Below are 21272 nucleotides of genomic sequence, written 5' to 3'. Positions count from 1 at the left end.
GCTTAATCCATTAACGAGACAATGTGGTGCATCCTTTCTTTCTCCATTTTATGGAGGAGGAAACTGAAGCTGGAGTGAATAATCCCACAATCCCAGCGCCAGTCGGAGGCAGTGGGATAAAAATGTGAACCCAGACTGTCTGACTCCAGAGTCTGGAATATTGACCTATGCACTCCAGTTCATCTCTCATACAGAGATACTCTTAGCATTCAGCTGTGGAGTAAAGGAGGAGATAGATTGGGAGACTTGCAGATTCTTTTGGTTTTCAATAATTTTATATATTTAGCTTATAATTTATTTTTGGCTGTGCTGGGCCTTCGTTGCTTGGTGGGCTTTCTCTAGTTGCAGAGAGTGGGAGCTACTCTCTAGTTGCAGTGCTTGGGCTTGTCATTGCAGTGACTTCTCTTGTTGCAGAGCACAGGCTCTAGGGCGCTCAGGCTTTGATGGCTGCAGCACGTGGGCTCAGTAGTTGTGATTCCCAGGCTCTAGAGCACAGGCTCAGTAGTTGTGACTCCCGGGCTCTAGAGCACAGGCTCTAGGGTGCTCAGGCTTTGATGGCTGCAGCACGTGGGCTCAGTAGTTGAGACTCCCGGGCTCTAGAGCACAAGCTCAGTAGTTGTGACTCCCAGGCTCTAGAGCACAGGCTCAGTAGTTGTGGCACATGGGCTTTGTTGCTCCGCAGCATGTGGGATCTTCCTGGACTGGTCATTGAACCCATGTCTCCTGCATTGGAAGGCAGATTCTTTACCACTGAGCCACTAGGGAAGCCTGACTTGCAGATTCTTGATCATGCTTCATGATCTAGTCTGTTAGTCAGGGCTGGAGAGGATCCTTGCTGTGGGTTCCAAGTCAGTTATGCGTGCAAGCAACGCCAAGATTAACAGAGCAAGTGAGGTGGAGAGAGGGGATGAAGACGTACCAGCAGACCTGGATGCTTTAGTCTCTTCAGCTGTTTGAGAACTTAGGCAAACAATCTTCTAGGAAACTTAGACCCCAAGACCAAGATGCCAGTGAGGTTGGAAAAGTAGCCCAGTAGAAGCAGGGCAAAACTCTCACTGTAATCCAAGTTTGGGGCTGAAGCAAGCCGACAGGATGCAAGCTGCACTTCTGAATGTGAACCACGAACGGATAACATTGAGGGTCACCATCAACTTTTGATCATCATGTTGGTACACTTGATTTACTTGATAAAACTTGGATTGGGGCTTGTTGATTCAGGACAATATGCTGTGAGTTTCCAGTTCAGTCAGTCTATTGAGGGGTCATCCATCTCTGCTATCCCTTCACTAGGACAGAGCTTGACGATGGGTATCACACAGAGAGCAGTTCTGGGCCTCAGTATCATACTGGGAAAGCCAACGGGACATTTTAGTTGAGGCGTAGTGGTACACCTGCAATGTGAATATCAAAAATACAAACACTAGTATGCCCATCCATCCACCCATCCATTCATCCATCCACCTATTCCTCCATCCACCCTTCCACGTACTTATTCCATACAAATATCTATCAATCCAGCAAATATTTACTGAGAGTTTCTGTATACTGAGCACTGTGGGTATGGAGTAAGCATCAAAGACATGGTTTTCTGACTGCAGAAAGTTTACGGTCTTAGGATTAAGGTGGTTGGGAACTGTGGTTGGGAACTGTGTCTTCTTTATTGACTATGCCAAAGCCTTTGACTGTGTGGACCACAACAAACTCTGGAAAATTCTTAAAGAAATGGGAATACCAGACCACCTGATCTGCCTCTTGAGAAATCTGTATGCAGGTCAAGAAGCAACAGTTAGAACTGGAAATGAAACAATAGACTGGTTCCAAATAGGGAAAGGAGTACGTCAAGGCTGTATATTGTCACCCTGCTTATATAACTTATATACAGAGTACATTATGAGAAACGTTCAGCTGGATGAAGCACAAGCTGGAATCAAGAGAGCTGGGAGAAATACCAGTAACCTCAGATATACAGATGACACCACCCTTATGGCAGAAAGTGAAGAGGAATGAAAAAGCCTCTTGATGAAAGTGAAAGAGGAGAGTGAAAAAGTTGGCTTAAAACTCATCATTCAGAAAACTAAAATCATGGCATCTGGTCCCATCACTTCATGGCAAATAGATGGGGAAACAACAGAAACAGTGAGAGACTATGTTTTTTGGGCTCCAAAATCACTGCAGATGGTGACTGCAGCCATGAAATTAAAAGACACTTACTCCCTGGAAGAAAAGTTATGACCAACCTAGACAGCATATTGGAGAAGGCAATGGCACCCCACTCCAGTACTCTTGCCTGGAAAACCCCATGGATGGAGGAGCCTGGTGGGCTGCAGTCCATGGGGTCGCTAAGAGTTGGACATGACTGAGCGACTTCACTTTCACTTTTCACTTTCATGCATTGGAGAAGGAAATGGCAACCCACTCCAGTGTTCTTGCCTGGAGAATCCCAGGGATGGGGGAGCCTGGTGGGCTGCCATCTATGGGGCCGCACAGAGTCGGATACAACTGAAGCGACTTAGCAGCAGCAGCAGCAGACAGCATATGAAAAAGCAGAGACGCTACTTTGCCAACAAAGGTCCGTCTAGTCAAGGCTATGGTTTTTCCAGTAGTCATGTATGGATGTGAGAGTTGGACTGTGAAGAAAGCTGAGTGCCGAAGAATTGATGCTTTTGAACTGTTGTGTTGGAGAAGACCCTTGAGAGTCCCTTGGACTGCAAGGAGATTCAACCAGTCCATCCTAAAGGAAATCAGGCCTGAATATTCATTGGAAGGACTGATGTTTAAGCTGAAACTCCAATAGTTTGGCCACCTGATGTGAAGAACTGACTCATCTGAAAAGACCCTGATGCTGGGAAAGATTGAAGGCAGGAGGAGAAGGGGACGACAGAGGATGAGATGGTTGGATGGCATCACTGACTCAATGGACATGAGTTTGAGTAAGCTTAGGGAGTTAGTGATGGACAGGGAAGCCTGGTGTGCTGCAGTCCATGGGGTCGCAGAGAGTCAGACATGACTAAGCAACTGAACTGAACTATGTCTTTTATCTTTGTTTCAGGCTTGACACCCTCCTTGTTATGTAATAAGCACACAAGAAATGTATGATGGATGGATGAATGAAGAAACCACATAGACAGTGTTAAAAAAATGCAAGGTCAGGAGAAGAGGAAGCTCAGCTCAGTTAGGGAGACAGGGCATGAGGTTAGGACACCATTTTAGAGCTTCTTAGCTGGTAGAGCTAGGAAGGCAGAGAAGAATTCAGAGGATGAGCCAGAAATATTTCCTCCAACTGGTTGTGATTTTCAGTAACCACTGCCTAGATTCCTGAAGGTTCTGGACCAGACATTGTAAACCTGGGATCTGAAAATAGGATTCAAGGAGTCTGTTAACTTGGATGTAAAAAAAAAATGACATCTTCATTTATGTTCACTCTAACTGCAAGCTAGCATTTCCTTTAATTATGAACATATTCAGCAAACTACAGTGGTTTTTTTTTAGCAGAATCTATGACTGTCATCAGTCGAATCATGGATCTTTTCATATCACATTGCAGTTGTTTCCGTTATCCCCAAATATTATTTATGCCCATCACTCACTGCTTGGAAATTACGGTAGTTATTAGGTCTGCTTCTCGATCTTATTATTTGATGCATTAATAAAGAAAATGATCTCTTGCCAAATTATGAGTTTATTTTTTTTCATTTAATCCAGTTTTTTTTTAAATTTTATTTTATTTTTAAACTTTACAAAATTGTATTAGTTATGCCAAATATCATAATGAATCCGCCACAGGTATACATGTGTTCCCCATCCTGAACCCTCCTCCCTCCTCCTTCCCCATACCATCCCTCTGGGTCGTCCCAGTGCACTAGCCCCAAGTTTATTTTTAAAATATTTTGATAACTCGATTGCAATAGTATCGATACCCTTGGTAGTCCTTTGTATTCTTTTTATGATCTTATAAACATCCTGAGAAGAGATTCATGGTCTTCATTAGGCCAGAAGGGTTCAAGGCATAAACACAAAGTGAAGAACATATGGTTTAGGATACAAACCCCTTTTTCTGCATTTGGAGAGCATAAGACTCAGGTTTATTGGGACTATGGGAGGAAGGAGGTCAGGGAGACAATGTTTACAGCTAAGGTCTTTTGGTTGGCTGGCTGGTATTTTTTTTTTTTTAATTGTAGGATAGCATGTTTATTTTAGACAATTTAGAATACACAGAGATATACCAAGAAGAAAATAACAAATGCTGAGGCCTGGTAAGGGCATAGGGAGGGTACCTGGTGGCTCAGATGGTCAGAAATCCACCTGTAGTGGAGGAGACCCGGGTTCTGTCCCTGGGTCAGGAAGATCCCCTGGACAAGGGAATGGCTACCCACTCCAGTATTCTTGCCTAGGAAATCCCATCACCTGCCCACATTAGTAACTGATGGAGTATGGATCTGAGCTAGAGAGAGGCCACCACATGGGCCAAAATCTTCTCTTCACCTACCTACTCCTTCACTCAACTGATCAATTGGTATTAAATGGTATTCCCAAATGCCCCCTTGAGAGAAGGTAATTTCATGCAATCTCTTGATTTCCTGTTGAGTTTTTATAACCAGATTTCCTTAGAACCAGAAAAAGCTTCTCGAGCTTCCTTCACTGTCCCCCAGTGGGCCTCCCTGGCAAAGCCCATTGATTAGAAAGGACATCTCAGCCCGTCACGTCACACCTCGAACCCAGAGGCAGGCGCTACCCACCAGATGCTTGTACCAGACTTTCAAATTTGTTACTGTTTCAACATGAGTGATGACTGCCGCGTGATGTGCAGTGTGTTCACGGTGTGTGTGGTTTATTAAACCACCCGGGTGCCATTCTGTTTGGGTGTTTTCATCATTTCTTGGAGAGAGATGCAATTTACGGTTGCAGTTTTCTCTGTTTAGATAGTTTTGACGTTTTTTTCCTTCTGCATGGTTCATTATTTTTTTGGTAGTTGCCATAGAAGTAAAGTGCTTAAAGTAACTAGTTTAGAGCTAAACTGATAAAGCTAACAGATCCATAAATGGGGCCGTGAATGATCCTTCGAGATGCCTGCTGTACCTGAGAGATGGTCCTGAACGGACAGAGCAGTATATGGGGATGAGGGTCCCAACACAGAGAAGTAAGGAACTGGCTTCAGTTGCTGCCGCAGCTGCTGTCTATGCCGATTGAAACTGAATCTGTGTGTGTGTGGATTGTCTGCATCTAGGAGGGAGTCCTGTCCCTCCAGGAATGGCTTGAAACAGGGTTGAGGAGGTGCGCACCATGTTGGATTAGCCTTAAGTGGTGTCTTGGCCTGGCCAGTAGCTCTGATGCAATGATGGGAGCATATATAATCAGTCACCTGCCCACTTTACTGCTGCCACTTTTCCTGTGAGATTTCATTTTGGGAAACAGAAAAGCCTCCTGTCTTCCCTCACCATGTTTTTTCATGACTCGAAGTTGAGTCTATTTTTCCAACTTATTTATTATTAAACATGCATAGCATTTAAGAGAATAATATAATACATGATGCATACAATGTAGGCTCAGACCCACTGGTCAGGTCCTGGTCAGTAGGCTCGGTCATGTCCAGTTCTTTGCGACCCCATGGACTGCAGCCCACTGGGTTCCTCTGTCCCTGGGATTCTCCAGGCAAGAATACTGGAGTGGATTGTCATTTCCTCTTCCAGGGGATCTTCCCAACCCAGGGATTAAACCTGCATCTCCTGCATTGTAGGCAGATTCTTTACCAGTGAGCCACTGGGGAAGCCCACTACCCAAGCCCAATTAACATTTTGCCACTTTTGCTTTGTCTAAACATATACGTGTATTGGTATGTGTGTGCATGTGTATGTTTTTATTTGTGTGCATGTTCGTGTGTGTGTGCACACTGCTGTAAGCTTCAGGTTATCAACCCTAAAGTCTTCAGCCTGTGCCTCCTGAGAATAAAAAACATTCTTCATAACAAGGATTTTCATACACTCAAGAAAAAGTTAATGATGATTCCCTCATGATATCTAAAAAACAATAAATATTCAGATTTTCCCAGTTGCTCCCCTAAATATTCACGTAAATCCTCCTTTAAAAGCCAGGATCCCATCAAGGTTCACACATTCCATTGTGACCATTGTATCTTTGAGTTTCTTTTTTTCTGTTTTTTTTTTAATATAAATTTATTTAATTGGAGGCTAATTACTTTACAATATTGTATTGGTTTTGCCATACATCAACATGAATCTGCCACGGGTGTACACATGTTCCCCATCCTGAAACCCCCTCCCACCTCCCTCCCCATCCCATCCCTCTGGGTCATCCCAGTGCACCCACTGGGATGACCCAGCACCCTGTATCATGCATCAAACCTGGACTGGCGATTCATTTCACATATGATATTATACATGTTTCAATGCCATTCTCCCAAATCATCCCACCCTCACCCTCTCCCACAGAGTCCAAAAGACTTTTCATACATCTGTGTCTCTTTTGGTGTCTCGCATATAGGGTTAACATTACCATCTTTCTAAATTCCATATATATGTGTAAGTATACTGTATTGGTGTTGGGAAAACTGGTCAACCACTTGTAAAAGACTGAAACTAGAACACTTTCTAACACCATACACAAAAATAAACTCAAAATGGATTAAAGATCTAAACGTAAGACCAGAAGCTATAAAACTCCTAGAGGAGAACATAGGCAAAACACTCTCTGACATAAATCACAGCCAGATCCTCTATGACCCAACTCTCAGAATACTGGAAATAAAAGCAAAAATTAACAAATGGGACCTAATTAAAATTAAAAGCTTCTGCACAACAAAGGAAACTATAAGCAAGGTGAAAAGACAGCCTTCAGAATGGGAGAAAATAATAGCAAATGAAGCAACTGACAAAGGATTAATCTCAAAAATATACAAGCAACTCCTGCAGCTCAATTCCAGAAAAATAAATGACCCAATCAAAAAATGGGCCAAAGAACTAAACAGACAGTTCTCCAAAGAAGACATACAGATGGCTAACAAACACATGAAAAGATGCTCAACATCACTCATTATCAGAGAAATGCAAATCAAAGCCACAATGAAGTACCATTTCACCCCAGTCAGAATGGCTGCTATCCAAAAGTCTACAAGCAATAAATGCTGGAGAGTGTGTAGAGAAAAGGGAACCCTCTTACGCTGTTGGTGGGAAGGCAAACTAGTACAGCCAATATGGAGAACAGTGTGGAGATTCCTTAAAAAACTGGAAATAGAACTGCCTTATGAGCCAGCAATCCCACTGCTGGGCATACACACTGAGGAAACCAGAATGGAAAGAGACACGTGTACCCCAGTGTTCATCGCAGCACTGTTTATAATAGCCAGGACATGGAAGCAACCTTGATGTCCATCAGCAGATGAATGGATAAGAAAGCTGTGGTACATATATACAATGGAGTACTACTCAGCCATTAAAAAGAATACATTTGAATCAGTTCTAATGAGGTGGATGAAACTGGAGCCTATTATACAGAGTGAAATAGGCCAGAAAAAAAAAAAAACCCACTAATACAGTATACTTGAGTTTCTTTCTTTATTTATTTAAAATTTTTTAAGGATTCAAAGACCTTTATTTTATTATTATTATTTTTTACAATATTGTATTGTTTTGCCATATATAAACATGAATCCTAGAGCAAGGATTCCCGATCTTTTTGGTTTCAAGATCCCTTTACACCCTTAAATATATTGAAGAGCTTTTTGTTTAGGTGAGTGCTATCTGTTGATACTTACCATGTTAGAATTCAAAACTGAGGACTGTTAAAATGCAAGAATATGTGACCACGGATTCCATTATCTGCTACAGCAGTGATATCATCACATGCTCTGTGATCTCTTGGAAACTCCACTGTGCATTCATGAGCGAGGACTGTGAGTCAGGCAGGTAACATCACAGTCGTCCTGAGAAAGGGTTTTGACCTGGAAGATCCCCAGTGGGAGACTTAGGGGCCTGAGCACTCTTTGAGAACCAACGCCCTGGAGTCATCCCCTACAGCTTCTATTTTCTGATAGTTTTGTTCTTTCTGTGAAAATTTGTTAAGGAAGTTTAAACACACAAAAAGTAGAAAATTGCATGGGATTCTTTTGCCTCTGTGATACGCGAGTCCCTAGTGACACAGGAAGCGGTGGGTGGAGTGGTAACTTATTGGAGCTGGACCGTTAAGTTCAACATCTGGCTCCACCACCTCTGAGCATCAGTTTTCTCATCTGTAAAATGAGCACAGTTACACCTTTCTCACCCACTGTGTTGCAAGGATTAAATAAAAAGTGTGTGTCACGTGGCAAAGGCACAGTGCCTGACATAGAATAAATGCTGGATAAATGTTACTTATCCATCACAGTGGCTTTCAGTGGGGAGTGGTTTTGCACCCCTCCCCCATCCCAGGAATATATTGAGCAATGTCTGGAGATACTTTTGTTAGTTGTAAGTGGAGTGAGGGGATGTGCTATTGGGATAAAGTGAGTAGAGGCCAGATGTCCTAGTCTGTTCAGGCTGCTGTGCCGGGACATCATACCATAGTTCTGGAGGCTGCAAGTCCAAGACCAAGGTCCTGACAGATTCGGTGTCTAGCGAGGGCCTGCTTCCTGGTTCATAGATGGCCGTCTTCCTGCTGTGTGCTCACATGGTGGAAGGGCTGAGGGAGCTCTCTGGGGTCTCTTTTATAAGGGCACTCATCTCATTCACGGGGCCTCCACCTTTATGACTTAACTCCGTCTCTCAGTCCCACTTCCTGATACTATCACTTTGGGGGTTTGCTTTCACCTTGTGTATTTTGGTGGGGGATGCAAGCATTCCATAACATCAGGGATATTGTTAAACATCCGATAATACACAGGACAATTATGCTATGCAGCCCCAAATGCTAGTAGCCGTTCCATTCTCTGGGGAATCTTTCCAGCCCAGGGATTGAACCCAGGTCTTCTGCATTTCAGGCAGATTCTTTACCGTTTGAGCCACCAGGGGTGGCACTAGTGGTAAAGAACCTGCCTGCCAATGCAGGAGACATAAGAGATATGGGTTCGATTCCTGGGTCAGGAAGATCACTTGAAGGAGGGCATGGCAACCCACTCCAGCATTCTTGCCTGGAGAATCCCATGGACAGAGGAGCCTGGCAGGCAACAGTCCATGGGGTCACAAAGAATCAGACACAACTGAAGCGACTTAGCAGGCAAATGCTAGTAGTGCAGAGGCTGAGAAATTGCTCTCTATAGCCAGTTATAATGGGCATAGTCAAGTCGATCATCAGTTGAGAGCTTGGGAAATGCAATCTGAGTTTTGATGTTAGCCTCCTCCAAAACTAGTTATGTACTGATTGTAGTCAGCAATGACAAAGCCCCTACGTAGTGCGAGGCTCTGTGCCCGGTGCTGTGGAGGATGCAGCTGCGGGTAGAATGCTCTGTGGCCAGCCAGCGTGAATGTGGCTGGAAAGCTGGAGGCACCAGGTCACACTCTGGGTCACCACTTGCATCTGCACTTACCCTAACATTCATGCTTTCCGCATCATAGATGATTAAGAGGCACCCGTGGGTCTTAGCAGTCTTCAAGTCAGTAGTTGAAATTTGTCAGGGAGCCTGCCTTGGATTCTTCTACTGTTTCATTCCCAGTGAAGCAGGTATTCATCAATGGGGTGGCAGCCTTCTCTTTAGGGACAAGCCAGTGCTCAAGATGTCCCAGAGGCTGTGGAATTCCTTGGTGTGTGGGCATCAGAAAGGTTCCCTGGGGCTCCTTTCACTGAGGAGGCAGGTGTTTATGGCACCCTGTCTTCTCCCATGGATCCTGCCCTTCTTGTGTTCACCTTCTCACCCTGGCTGTTTGCCTGCTTTGCGCTTGGTTTATTTACTGGCTGACTTGTCAATCATAACACTTTAGAGAGACTGCATGTCTTGGCTCAGGGGTCCTCAAGCCAAGCTGTCCACCAGAATCAGTCACGACCTAGTTAAAGAACACAGAATCTGGTGCTTCCTCCTAGACATTCTGCAATGGGACTCTGTACTCTTAATGTTAACAAACTCCTCTAAGGATTCCTGTAGTCGAGGTCTAGAATACACGACTTTGTCCCAGAAAGTGTGCATTGCATGTCAGAAAATGAGAATTCTGCCCTTGGGAAATGCTGCTATTGGGTGCTTGGGGTCCAAGTTCCTTTTCCTTTTTTTCCTAATTCCTGGGACCCATAGAAGGATAATAGCTTCACAAGCGGTGCTAGTGGTAGAGAGCCCACCTGAGAAGTCAGGAGACATAAGAGACGCAGGTTTGTTCCCTGGGTTGGGAAGGCCCCCTGGAGAAGGACATGACAACCCACTCCAGCATTCTTGCCTGGAGAACTCCATGCACAGAGGAGCCTGGCGGGCTACGGTCCATAGGGCCGCACAGTCAGGCACAACTGAAGGGACTGGGTGGACATAGAAGGATAATGCTTCTTTCAGGTGAAAATCCTCCTCTGGTGTCTCACCGTCTTCAGAGTGCAATAACCCTGGGCCTTTCCTGATATACAAGCCCTGTGCACTCTGCTCCTTGTCCACTCCTCTCATCACCCCCGGCGGCTCTCTCCTTGTTCACGCTGCACCCAGCTGCAGTGGCCTTCTTCCAGTTCCCCCGGACAAGCTGTTTTCTGTCTGAGAACCTGTGCACCTGTGAGCGGTTCCTCTTGCTTTCCAGGCAGCCGGCTGATTCTGCTTTAGTCTCAACTTTAAGGCCATCCCATCAGACAGGTTGTTTCTGAGCTCTTCGCCGCTAAAAAAAAAAAAAACCAAAAAACAAAACCATACTTTGTTACCTTATATACCATCTTCTTCCTTCTATTTCTAGCAGCCGTCACAGTGACATAATATATGGGACTGTGTGTTTCTGCTGTGTCCCCAACTAGCAAGTGCTGCAGTGGGAGGAAGCTTTGGGTCCACACCATGAGCCCAGCACTAGGTTCAGTGTTTAGTATATAGTTGGCATTCATTCAGCACTTAGTGGATGAACAAATGAATGAGGGAATGGGTGAGTGGCTAGTGTTTCTCTGGCTGTTCTCCTGTGTTTGTTTCCTGGCACCACTAATCTTAGAGCAGATCCCAGAAAATTCAGGCTGCGTATAAGGAGAGGTTCTGCTGCACCCACCTCGAGCCTTCGCATGGGGTCCTGGGCCCGTGTTCCAAGGCCTCCCAGGCCTCCTGTCTACATGCCTGTAGAGGCCAGCAGGGCCATGCCATGCCCTCAGAGCCCACAGAAGTGGTAGCAGGTGCCAACAGGCCCCCACGTCTCGGAGGCGTCCGCTGAAAGCAGTTGTTGGCATGAGTGTTGGGAGAGAAGCAGAGCTGAGGAAATGTCAGAGGGTGAATGGGATAATCAGGCCCCAGCCATCAAAACTGCCACCCACTCAAGCCTGCCAGACTCCACAGGAGAAATCCTCCAGACGTGTCAGCTTCTTCACGTGTCTAATGACCGAGAAAAGTGCGCACCCAAGCGCGACTCATGGGGCTGGTGCCGATCGACCGGGGCCTTCCCAAGTCCCAGCCAGGCAAATCCAATGTGGGTATGAAGGCCGTGCAGAGGGGGTGGCGGCTGGGGAGGAAGGGGAGGGGGTTCCATCAGTGCGGAGTCAGACTAAGTTCTCAACGTATGAAACAGATGCCTGAATGAGACTCGTTATCCCATTTCCGCTTCTCTCATTTCTTCCATGTGGGTGCCCGCAAAACAAAGCAAAGGCCCTGCAGTCCCTTGGCACAACAAACAGAGCTAAGGGGAGTCTTCAGTTGTTGTTCAGTCGCTCAGTCGTGTCTGACTCTTTGCGGCCCCATGTAATGCAGCACGCCAGGCTTCTCTATCACTGTCTCTGGGAGTTTGCTCAAATTCGTGTCCGTTGAGTCAGTGAAGCCATCCAACCATCTCATCCTCCATTGCCCCTTCTCCTCTTACCCTCAATCTTTCTCAGTCAGGGTCTTTTCCAATGAGTCTGCTCTTCGAATTAGGTGGCCATAGTATTGGATCTTCAGCATCAGTCCTTCCAGTGAATATTCAGGGTTAATTTCCTTTATGATTGACTGGTTTCATCTCCTTGCAGTCCAAAGAACTCTCAAGGATCTTCTCCAAAACCACAATTCAAAAGCATCAATTCTTTGGTTCTCAGCCTTCTTTATGGTCCAACTCTCATATCTGTACATGACTATTAGAAAAACCATAGCTTTGACTATATGGACCTTTGCCAGCAAAGTGATGTCTCTGCCTTGGAATATGCTGTCTAGCTTTGTCATAGCTTTTCTTCCAAGGAGCAAGCGTCTTTTAAGACGAGTCTTCAATAATATTGCATATTATTCCCATGACAAGGTACATGACTCCATTTAATTAATATTCCATGGATGTCTCAGGTATTATGGAGAGTCTGGGAGAGAGAAGAGTAAGTAAGACAGAGCAGATCCATCTCCTTGGAACCTGAATTCCAGGAGGGACAGACACGAAGAAATAAGGCACTTATAGACTATGATGAATTTCACAAAAGAAGGAAGCAGGTGATGTGACAAGAAGTGGCCTAGGGGTGGGGTGGGGTTGTCCACTTTAGATGGATGAAGCTGGAAACCTGAAGGATGAGTTATGACCCATATTTTCCCTCTCCCTTGTACTTTTTTTCTGAATAGAGAAGAGACCTCTACTTCTGTTTAAAGAATCAAAGAGAAATCATGATTCGAAAATGTCGGGCTGAAAGGCAGAGATGTGATGTTTGTGAGCTATGCCAGGATTTTTCACTGAGCCCCCGGAGGACCAGATTTCACCACGGCTCATTTTGTATGCGTTAAATACCTTTCAGCTTATGGCCCTGAGTATTTCATTCCATCTCCCTATCAAATATATGGACAAAGTGGTGAAAAGCTTACAGATGTGTGGCTCTGTGTGTCTGGCTTTTTGTTTGCAAGGCTGTTCAGGGTCCACCCCAGAATTAAGCTGAGGTCATTAAAGGTGCCTCCACCTACTTTTAGGAAAAATCATTACCTAGTCTACTGATACTTACAAAGTAAAAGCATTTGACTGTTGGTTTACCCCACTGTTTTCATGGTGATTGTTGCTTGTTTTGTTTTCTGGCTACGTTAACAGTTGCTTTTAACTTTAGTAATTATCTTCTTAATATTTTCTTTGGGTTTATTTCATCCCCTCTCCACCCCTTGCTTTTTTTTTTGAGTTGAAAGCCCAGTTTAGTTAACTACTTTCTTGTTGTCTAACAGGTCCATTTAAGGTTATACATTTTCCTCTGGGAACAGCTTTGGCTGTACCCTATCACTTTTGGTTTGCAAAAACCTTAACACTCAGTCCTACATAGTTTGCAATTTCCGTTTTGATTTTCTCTTTAAAAGTATGATTTTAAATTACCAAGTGTGCATACACACACACACACACACACACGTATAGATAGGTAGTCTGGAGGCCAATTTGGGGTTATTTATTGCTAATTTCATAGGATTTATGGAGTTAAAGGTGCTTCATTAACTATCAACTTAAAATCTTGAGATATCTTTTTTGCAGTCTGCTGCTGCTGCTGTTAAGTTGCTTCAGTCGTGTCCGACTCTGTGCGACCCCAGAGATGGCAGCCCACCAGACTCCCCCGTCCCTGGGATTCTCCAGGCAAGAACACTGGAGTGGGTTGCCATTCCTTCTCCAGTCTGGTACATAGTAAATCAGAAGATGGTGGGAGAGGATGAGATGGTTGGGTGGTATCACCAACTCAATGGAGGTGAATTTGAGCAAACTCCGAGAGATAGTGAAGGATAGGGAAGCTTGATGTGCTGCAGTCCGTAGGGTCTCAAAGAGTTGTACACAACTTAGCAACTCAACAACAACAACAACAATGTAGCCAATAATAAAAATATCTACTTAAAGATCATATGTAGCCTGTCTGTATTATTTAGGTTGGTTAGATATTCTAGATTAGTTTCCTGCTTCATCTTTTAATTTATCCTTTTTGGTTGGTGTTTCTATGAGGATGCTATTTTAGGATTAGTTTTTCTTCTTGCTTATTTCTACCATCAAGGCAGAAATTCCAAAGTAACAAGAATAAAAAGAAATAACCCCTTCATCACCTCTCTGGATTAGTCGAGGGAATGGGTCTGACAGTGAGACTTTATAATGAACTGGTTGATGCAGTGAAACTGCCCGTGGCGGGGACGTTTCTGCAAAGGCAGAGGGTCTGCCTCTGGACTACTATCAGGGGGTGGCGGTGGTTGCGTGGGTTGGCTTCTTAATGAAGCATTTCTAGAAATGCTGCGCTTTGTCCTCTGGGAGGGGAAAAACATTCTAGCAACCACATCATCAACCAGCACACTTTTAGAAGAGGACTTTTGAAAAGGACTGGGGAAAAATATATATATAAAATTAAGGTCATCTCTGAGGTCTGTGGCTGAGCTGAATAAACCTTGAAGCAAAAATGGTATCTTTCTCAGAAGCTTATCGCAGAGCTTTAGAGGTCTGTGAGAAAGAACAGTACTTTGAACAGAAGGCTTGATTGGTAGCCTAAAACACTAGAGGGGGTTCTAAGAACTGCAGGGGCTGCTGGGAAGTACTTCTGGAGGGATCCTTGATACAGTCCTACACTCCCAGGCATCTCCGCAACCCCTTATCTTGCTGGGAAGCATAAACAGGCTGGATCCTTTCTTTCCTCTTCAGATTAAACTGTAGCCTCTGAAGGCTTTGGGGGAAGTGACAGGGAGGTGGGTGTGCATAACTCTTCACTTAACCCAACCTGCAGCCTCTCTCTCCCCCTTCCCACTGTCCTAAAGATGTCACTGTTTTTCCTTTGTGTGTGACAAAGCTTTGACAGCAGGCTCCACCCTGTTCTCCCAAGCACTTCTGTTTCATATGCCTCTTTTAACATGGTGAGGTCATACACTGTTACCTTAAAAATGCGTCTACCTGGTCTGAAGTCACTGGACTGGTAGGAGGTGGAACACACTTTTGACTCCCCTGATATGTTATATACCCTCTGGTTTTTTTTTTTTTTTTTTTCACATCTCATTCAGTTGCTCTGGAGCTGGTTGTCCCATGTAGAGAAATCATTACCGTAATTAGATATTGTTGTTAGTATTCTTCAGAGAAACAGAACCAAAAGAATAGGTTATATAGGTGTGTACACACACACACACACACACACACACACACACACATTCATTTATTACAAAGAGTTGGCTTATGCAGTGATGGAGACTCACAAGTCCCAAGAACTGCACTTGACAAGCTGGAGGCCCAGGAGGGTCAATGAGGTAGAGTTCTAATTCAAGGCTACATGCTTGAAAACCAGGAGAACAGATGGATTAAGTGCAGGCTGAGTCTATGTCCAAAGACAGAAGAAGACCAGTGTCCCTGCTGGAAGACTTTGAGGCAGAGAGACTAGAAATTCTCTCTCACTCAGCTTTTTTGTTCTATTAGGTCTTCAAGGACTTGGGTAGGGGTATAGGGGAGAGAAGCCTGCTTTACTCGTCCACTGATTCAGATATTAATCTCATCCAGAAGCACTTCCATAGACACACCCAGAATAGTATTTAATCTGATATCAGGACACTCTCTTGCCAGGTCATGTTGATGCATGAAATTAACAATCACACAGGCTTCCCAATAAAGAACCCACCTGCCAATGCAGGAGACGTGAGAGGCCGGTTTTGTCCCAGGGTCAGGAAGATCCCCTGGAGGAGGGCATGACAACCCACCCTAGTATACTTGCCTGGAGAATCTCATGGACAGAGGAGCCTGGCGGGCTACAGTCCGTGGAGTCACAAAGAGTCAGACACGACTAAAACAACTTAGCATGCAGGGCACTCTCTTGCCTGGTCATATTGATGCATAAAATAACCATCACAGCTGTGTATATAGTATTCAGGCTACATTACAAAATTTAAGTTCAAATGACCCTTGCCCACTCAATCTGAGCACCCATGTAAATAGCTGGATGAAGCAACAAGGAAGTCTCAACTTAAAACTAAGTGCTACAAAATGAAATGTTACTATACAAACCTGGACACTCTAGAGGGTAGGGTTTTCCTGTTACCCTGATGGAATCTGGGTCCTCTAATGATGCCTTGAGGGACCTGTGTCATCCCACTCCTTTCCTCTGTTTTGCCTTCTCAGACAGGCTTTCTCCTCTCAGTGGGATAATGGGCGCCAGCAGCTCCAGATTTGAGTTTTACCACCTTTGCCCACCCAACCCCAAGTGGGAGCTAAGTTCCTGCAAAAGCCCCGGGGTTTTTGTTCCTTGGGTTATCCCAGGTCAGATACCCATCCCTAAACCAGTCCTGTCTAAGAGTAAGCTGACTGCCTGAGGTCAAGCCACAGGATCATATAAACCGACTGCCTGAGGTCAAGGATCATGAGGAAAGGGTGATTCTTGAGTAGAAATGTAGGGTATCAACACTAGAAGTTAAACATAGAATTACCATATGACCCAGAAATTCCATTCCTAGTTCATCAGTTCAATTCAGTTCAGTCGCTCAGTTGTGTCCAACTCTTTGTGACCCCATGAACCACCGCATGCCAGGTCTCCCTGTCCATCACCAACTCCTGGAGTTTACCCAAACTCATGTCCATTGAGTCGGTGATGCATCTAACCATCTTATCCTCTGTCGTCCCCTTCTCCTCCTGTCTTCAATCTTTCCCAACATCAGGGTCTTTTCAAATAATTCAGCTCTTCGCATCAGGTGGCCAAAATAGTGGAGTTTCAGCTTCAACATCAGTCCTTCCAATGAACACCCAGGACTGATTTCCTTTAGGATGGAGTGGTTGGATCTCCTTGCAGTCCAAGGGACTCTGAAGAGTCTTCTCCAACACCACAGTTCAAAAGCAACAATTCTTCGGTGCTCAGCTTTCTTTGTAGTCCAACTCTCACATCCATACATGACTACCAGAAAAACCATAGCCTTGACTAGACAGACCTTTGTTGACAAAGTAATGTCTCTGTTTTTTAATATGCTGTCTAGGTTGGTCATAACTTTCCTTCCAAGGAGTAAGCATCTTTTAATTTCATGGCTGCAGTCACCATCTGCAGTGATTTTGGAGCCCCCCAAAAACAAAGTCAGCCACTGTTTCCATTCCTAGTTCATAGACCCACACAAAGACTTGTACACAAATGTCCCTAGTGACACTACTCACAATAGCCAAAAGGCAGAAATAATAATGTCTATCAATGGATGAATGGATAAATAAATTTGGTATTATCCATACAATGGAATATTATTCAGCCATATAAAGCAATGAAGTACTGATACATGCTACAAGGTAGATGAACCTTGAAAGCATTCTACTTGAATGAAAGAAGCCAGACAAAAGGTCAAATATAGTATGTGTCTGCATCTGTTAAATAGAATAAAGTTCACAGAGACACAAAGCAGATTTATGATTGCTAGAGGCTGAGGAGGGGAGGCTGGGTTGGACTTAATGGGTGTGGGGTTTCAATTTAGCATGTTGGAATGTTCTGGAACTGGATAGGGGTGATGGCTGCACAACATTGTGAATGTACTAAATGTTGCTAATGGTAAGTTTTGCTTTTTTTAATTTTGCCACAATAAGAAAATAACTATTAATCCATCTTGAATTAGAAAAACTAGAGGAAGCAAGACAGAAATGCAGAGTGAGTGAAATCATGCTATCGCCTATATCCACAGGGAACTCATCAAGAGCAAAACCAACACCAATAAAACTGTGATCATGGAGTGAGATATGAAAGGTATGGAAACAACTGTGTATTCACTTCTGAAGCTGCGAGGTCTAATTTTCACTTGCAAGTTTCTGCTCTTTGATACTGTCCAAGGTTCTGGCCATCTGAGAAGAGGCAGCTGTCACTCTTTACAACGTGAGTCCTAGACTCACACATGGTCCCTTCTTTTTAATTTAAATACAATTTAACATCCTGGGCACCTCATAGAGATGTCTTTATTGTCGGTTCAGCCATATGAGTTTATTGAGTTCTTATTAGGTGTTCTTAGACGGGCTTCCCTGGTGGCTTAGGTGGTGAAGAATCCACCTGCCAATCTAGGGGAGCTGAGTTCAATCCCTGGATTGGGAAGATCCCTTGGAGAAGGGAATGGCTACCCACTCCAGTATTCTTGCCTGGAGAATTCCATGGACAGAGGAGCCTGGCAGGCTACAGTCCATGGGGTCATAGAGTCAGACACAACTGAGTGACTAACACCACTGCTTTTCTGAGACTTATCTACCACACTTAAGTGTATGTTCTGAAGGAGATCAGCCCTGGGATTTCTTTGGAAGGAATGATGTTAAAGCTGAAACTCCAGTACTTTGGCCACCTCATGTGAAGAGTTGACTCATTGGAAAAGACTCTGATACTGGGAGGGACTGGGGGCAGGAGGAGAAGGGGACGACAGAGGATGAGATGGCTGGATGGCATCACTGACTCGATGGACATGAGTCTGAGTGAACTCTGCGAGTTGGTGATGGACAAGGAGGCCTGGCATGCTGTGATTCATGGGGTCACAAAGAGTCAGACACGACTGAGTGACTGAACTGAACTGAATGGTAAATCTAATAACTAAGTTTAAGTAGTCCTATGTGTCAGAGCCTCTGCCAAAGTCATTATTTACCTTCTCATTGAATTCTCAGAACAGCTCTCTGAAATAGGTACTGTCGGTAATTCGCATTTTACAGATGAGAAAATTGAGGCTCAGAGAACTTAAGAAAATGGCTCAGCTGCTAGATGGCAGAGGCAGGATTCAAAACACGAAGCCTCCGAATGCCGGAGTCCCAGCTCTGAACCATCCCACATAGTAAACGAGAAGCATCAGCAAATGCTGGGCGCTCTTAGCCCCACACAAACCAGAAAAAACATCCATTAGAAAGCACAAATTAGACCATCTTGCTCTCTTCTGCAGATCCCCTATTTATAGAGTGCCCAGTGGATGCTATTTCTAACTTAAGCTAGAAGGTTTTCTTTGAAAGTTTCAATCTGCAACTTAAAAGCAAAGCAAGAGAAGAAAAGAGCTGGGAGTGCTCTTCACCAAAAGCTGTCCTGAAATCTCAGAGCAAGGACACAGGAGGAGAAAGATTACCATCTTATTAGCGTAGGAGGATAAAGATGATCAGGCAGGGGAGCTCCATTATTTATAGGAATCCAGCTCTTTTCTATACACTTCACTGAGGCATTTGATATATTTGTGCTGGAGATTAACACTGATGTTATTTTCTTTAATGTCTGTTTTTAGTGTATGCGATGCATGTTGGCATTCAGGAAATTCAGCCAGAGGAGAAAAACAATAGTATTAATTAGGAATGTCAGTCATGGGTGTTATGAAATTCAAAACTGCCAAGTTTCTGGAGTATTTAGTGGTAATTATAATAGACTGTGGAGACAAGCTGTTCTCCATTTCCTATACAGAAATGCACAGTTTGATGGGCAAGTGATCAAAGTGCTAATGCAAACCTTTGTGATAGGGGTGCCTCTTTCACCCTGTTATTTTTAGGACTCGAAGCTTTTGCTAATTCAGAGCTGCCCAGAGAGAGGAGACCATCCAGTCGATATAAGGCTCCTTGTCTTTTTATAATTTAAAATTACTACTCAATTTTTTCCCCACTATATTCATATAAGGTGGAGTGTGTGTGTTTGGTGGGGGCGGGTGGTGTGGGGTGGTAAATGATACCACCCACCAGCCTGGCAGAATATTCAAATTTAAATCACAGCCATTGCCTTTTCCCAGGTAAAAGTCATACATATAATCAGTTTTCTCTCAAAGCGATGAATAATAAAAGCCCATGCTGTGTTCTTTGGATAACCCAGTTAAATGGGTAGAGAGATTTGCATTTTTGAGAACTGAAATAAAAGAGGTGCTGCTTCTCTGAATTTTCTCAGATTTCTAGTTAAAAGTTTATGGGTTTTTTATTTGTTTTGGAATATTTGCATCAATCTAGAGGCTGGAAATGGACCAGGTAGAACCTTAGGGATGTAAAGGTTCCATTGTCAGTACCGTAATTCCCTGTATCACCTTGTATGAGCCTTAGAATGGCCCTTTGATCCAGCCCAGTTTCTGATGCAGAAACTCAGTTTCAGGGGTCATGAAACTTGCCCAAGGGTGATTCAGATGCTAAGTGTCTGGAGGACTCCTGACTTCCTTCTTGTCATTGTTTGCACCTCACTCTACTGCTTCCTGCCCTTTCTGGACATGCCACAGGGCCTTGGCACATGCTGTAAGTGATATCTGTTATGCTGAACTTCTTGGGTCTGGGTTTGGGCATATTTCTTTCTTAAAGGACATACATTCCTCTCTAGACCCTAGAAAGGACCCAACTTCCAGGGAAGGGTAAGTGTGCTATATTACCTACAAGACTGAGTGTTGTTATTGTTCAGTTGCTAAGTCATGTCCAACCCTGTGACTCCATGGACTGCAGCACGCCAGGCTTCCCTGTCCTTCATATCTCCTGGAGTTTGCTCAAACTCATGTCCATTGAGTCTGTGATGCCATCCAACCATCTCATTGTCTGTTGCCCTCTTCTCCTCCTGCCCTCAATCTTTCCCAGTATCAGGGTCTTTTCCAATGAGTCAACTCTTTGTATCAGATGGCCAAAGTGTTGGAGCTTCAGCTTCAGCATCAGTGCTTCCAATGAATGTTCAGGGTTGATTTCCTTTAGGATTGACAGGTTTGATCTCCTTGCAGTCCAAGGGACTCTCCAGAATCTTCGCTTGACTGCTGCTTCACCTGATTATTATTTTTTTTTAAGTCAAACAGGGTGCTAATAGTAAGTCATATTGTTCCAGGAAAGAGCACAGCCGTGAAAGAGCCAGAAACATCCATCTCTGAATTTTTTTTTTTTCCATGATCACTGCCTTCATTAGCTGGAGATAATGATATCAAGAGGGGAAAACTCTGGCTGTTTTGAGTTGCCAGTAATTTGTGTGACTTACAGGAAGCCTGGCTAAATTTGGTGGTATCTGATGGTTCTGGCCAGATGTTTAAAATAAAGGAGGCATGATAAGAAGTCTTCTGCTATATGTGTGTGTCTCCGGGTTTTTGTTTTTAATAATTAATAGAAGGTCCTTCTTTATCCTGAACTTTTTCAGAAATAATTGGGGAACTTGGGGTTGGGCCAGTAATTACAGAGGCGATGTGCTGGCCGTAGACAAGCCTCCACTCCAGGGCTGGTGCTTCGGTGGGTAGAACACCCCCACCCCCACCCTCTCGCAGCAGTTTGGAAGAACATCGAACAGTATCTCTGCATCCCTTGGAAAAGCAGGGCATGTTTTCCTGCTGACACACACAAGCCTTATAATTTAGC

The sequence above is a fragment of the Bubalus bubalis genome, chromosome 24, assembly GCF_019923935.1.
Source record: "Bubalus bubalis isolate 160015118507 breed Murrah chromosome 24, NDDB_SH_1, whole genome shotgun sequence".
Classification (NCBI taxonomy): Eukaryota; Metazoa; Chordata; class Mammalia; order Artiodactyla; family Bovidae; genus Bubalus; species Bubalus bubalis.
Note: the sequence above shows the minus strand (reverse complement) of the source record.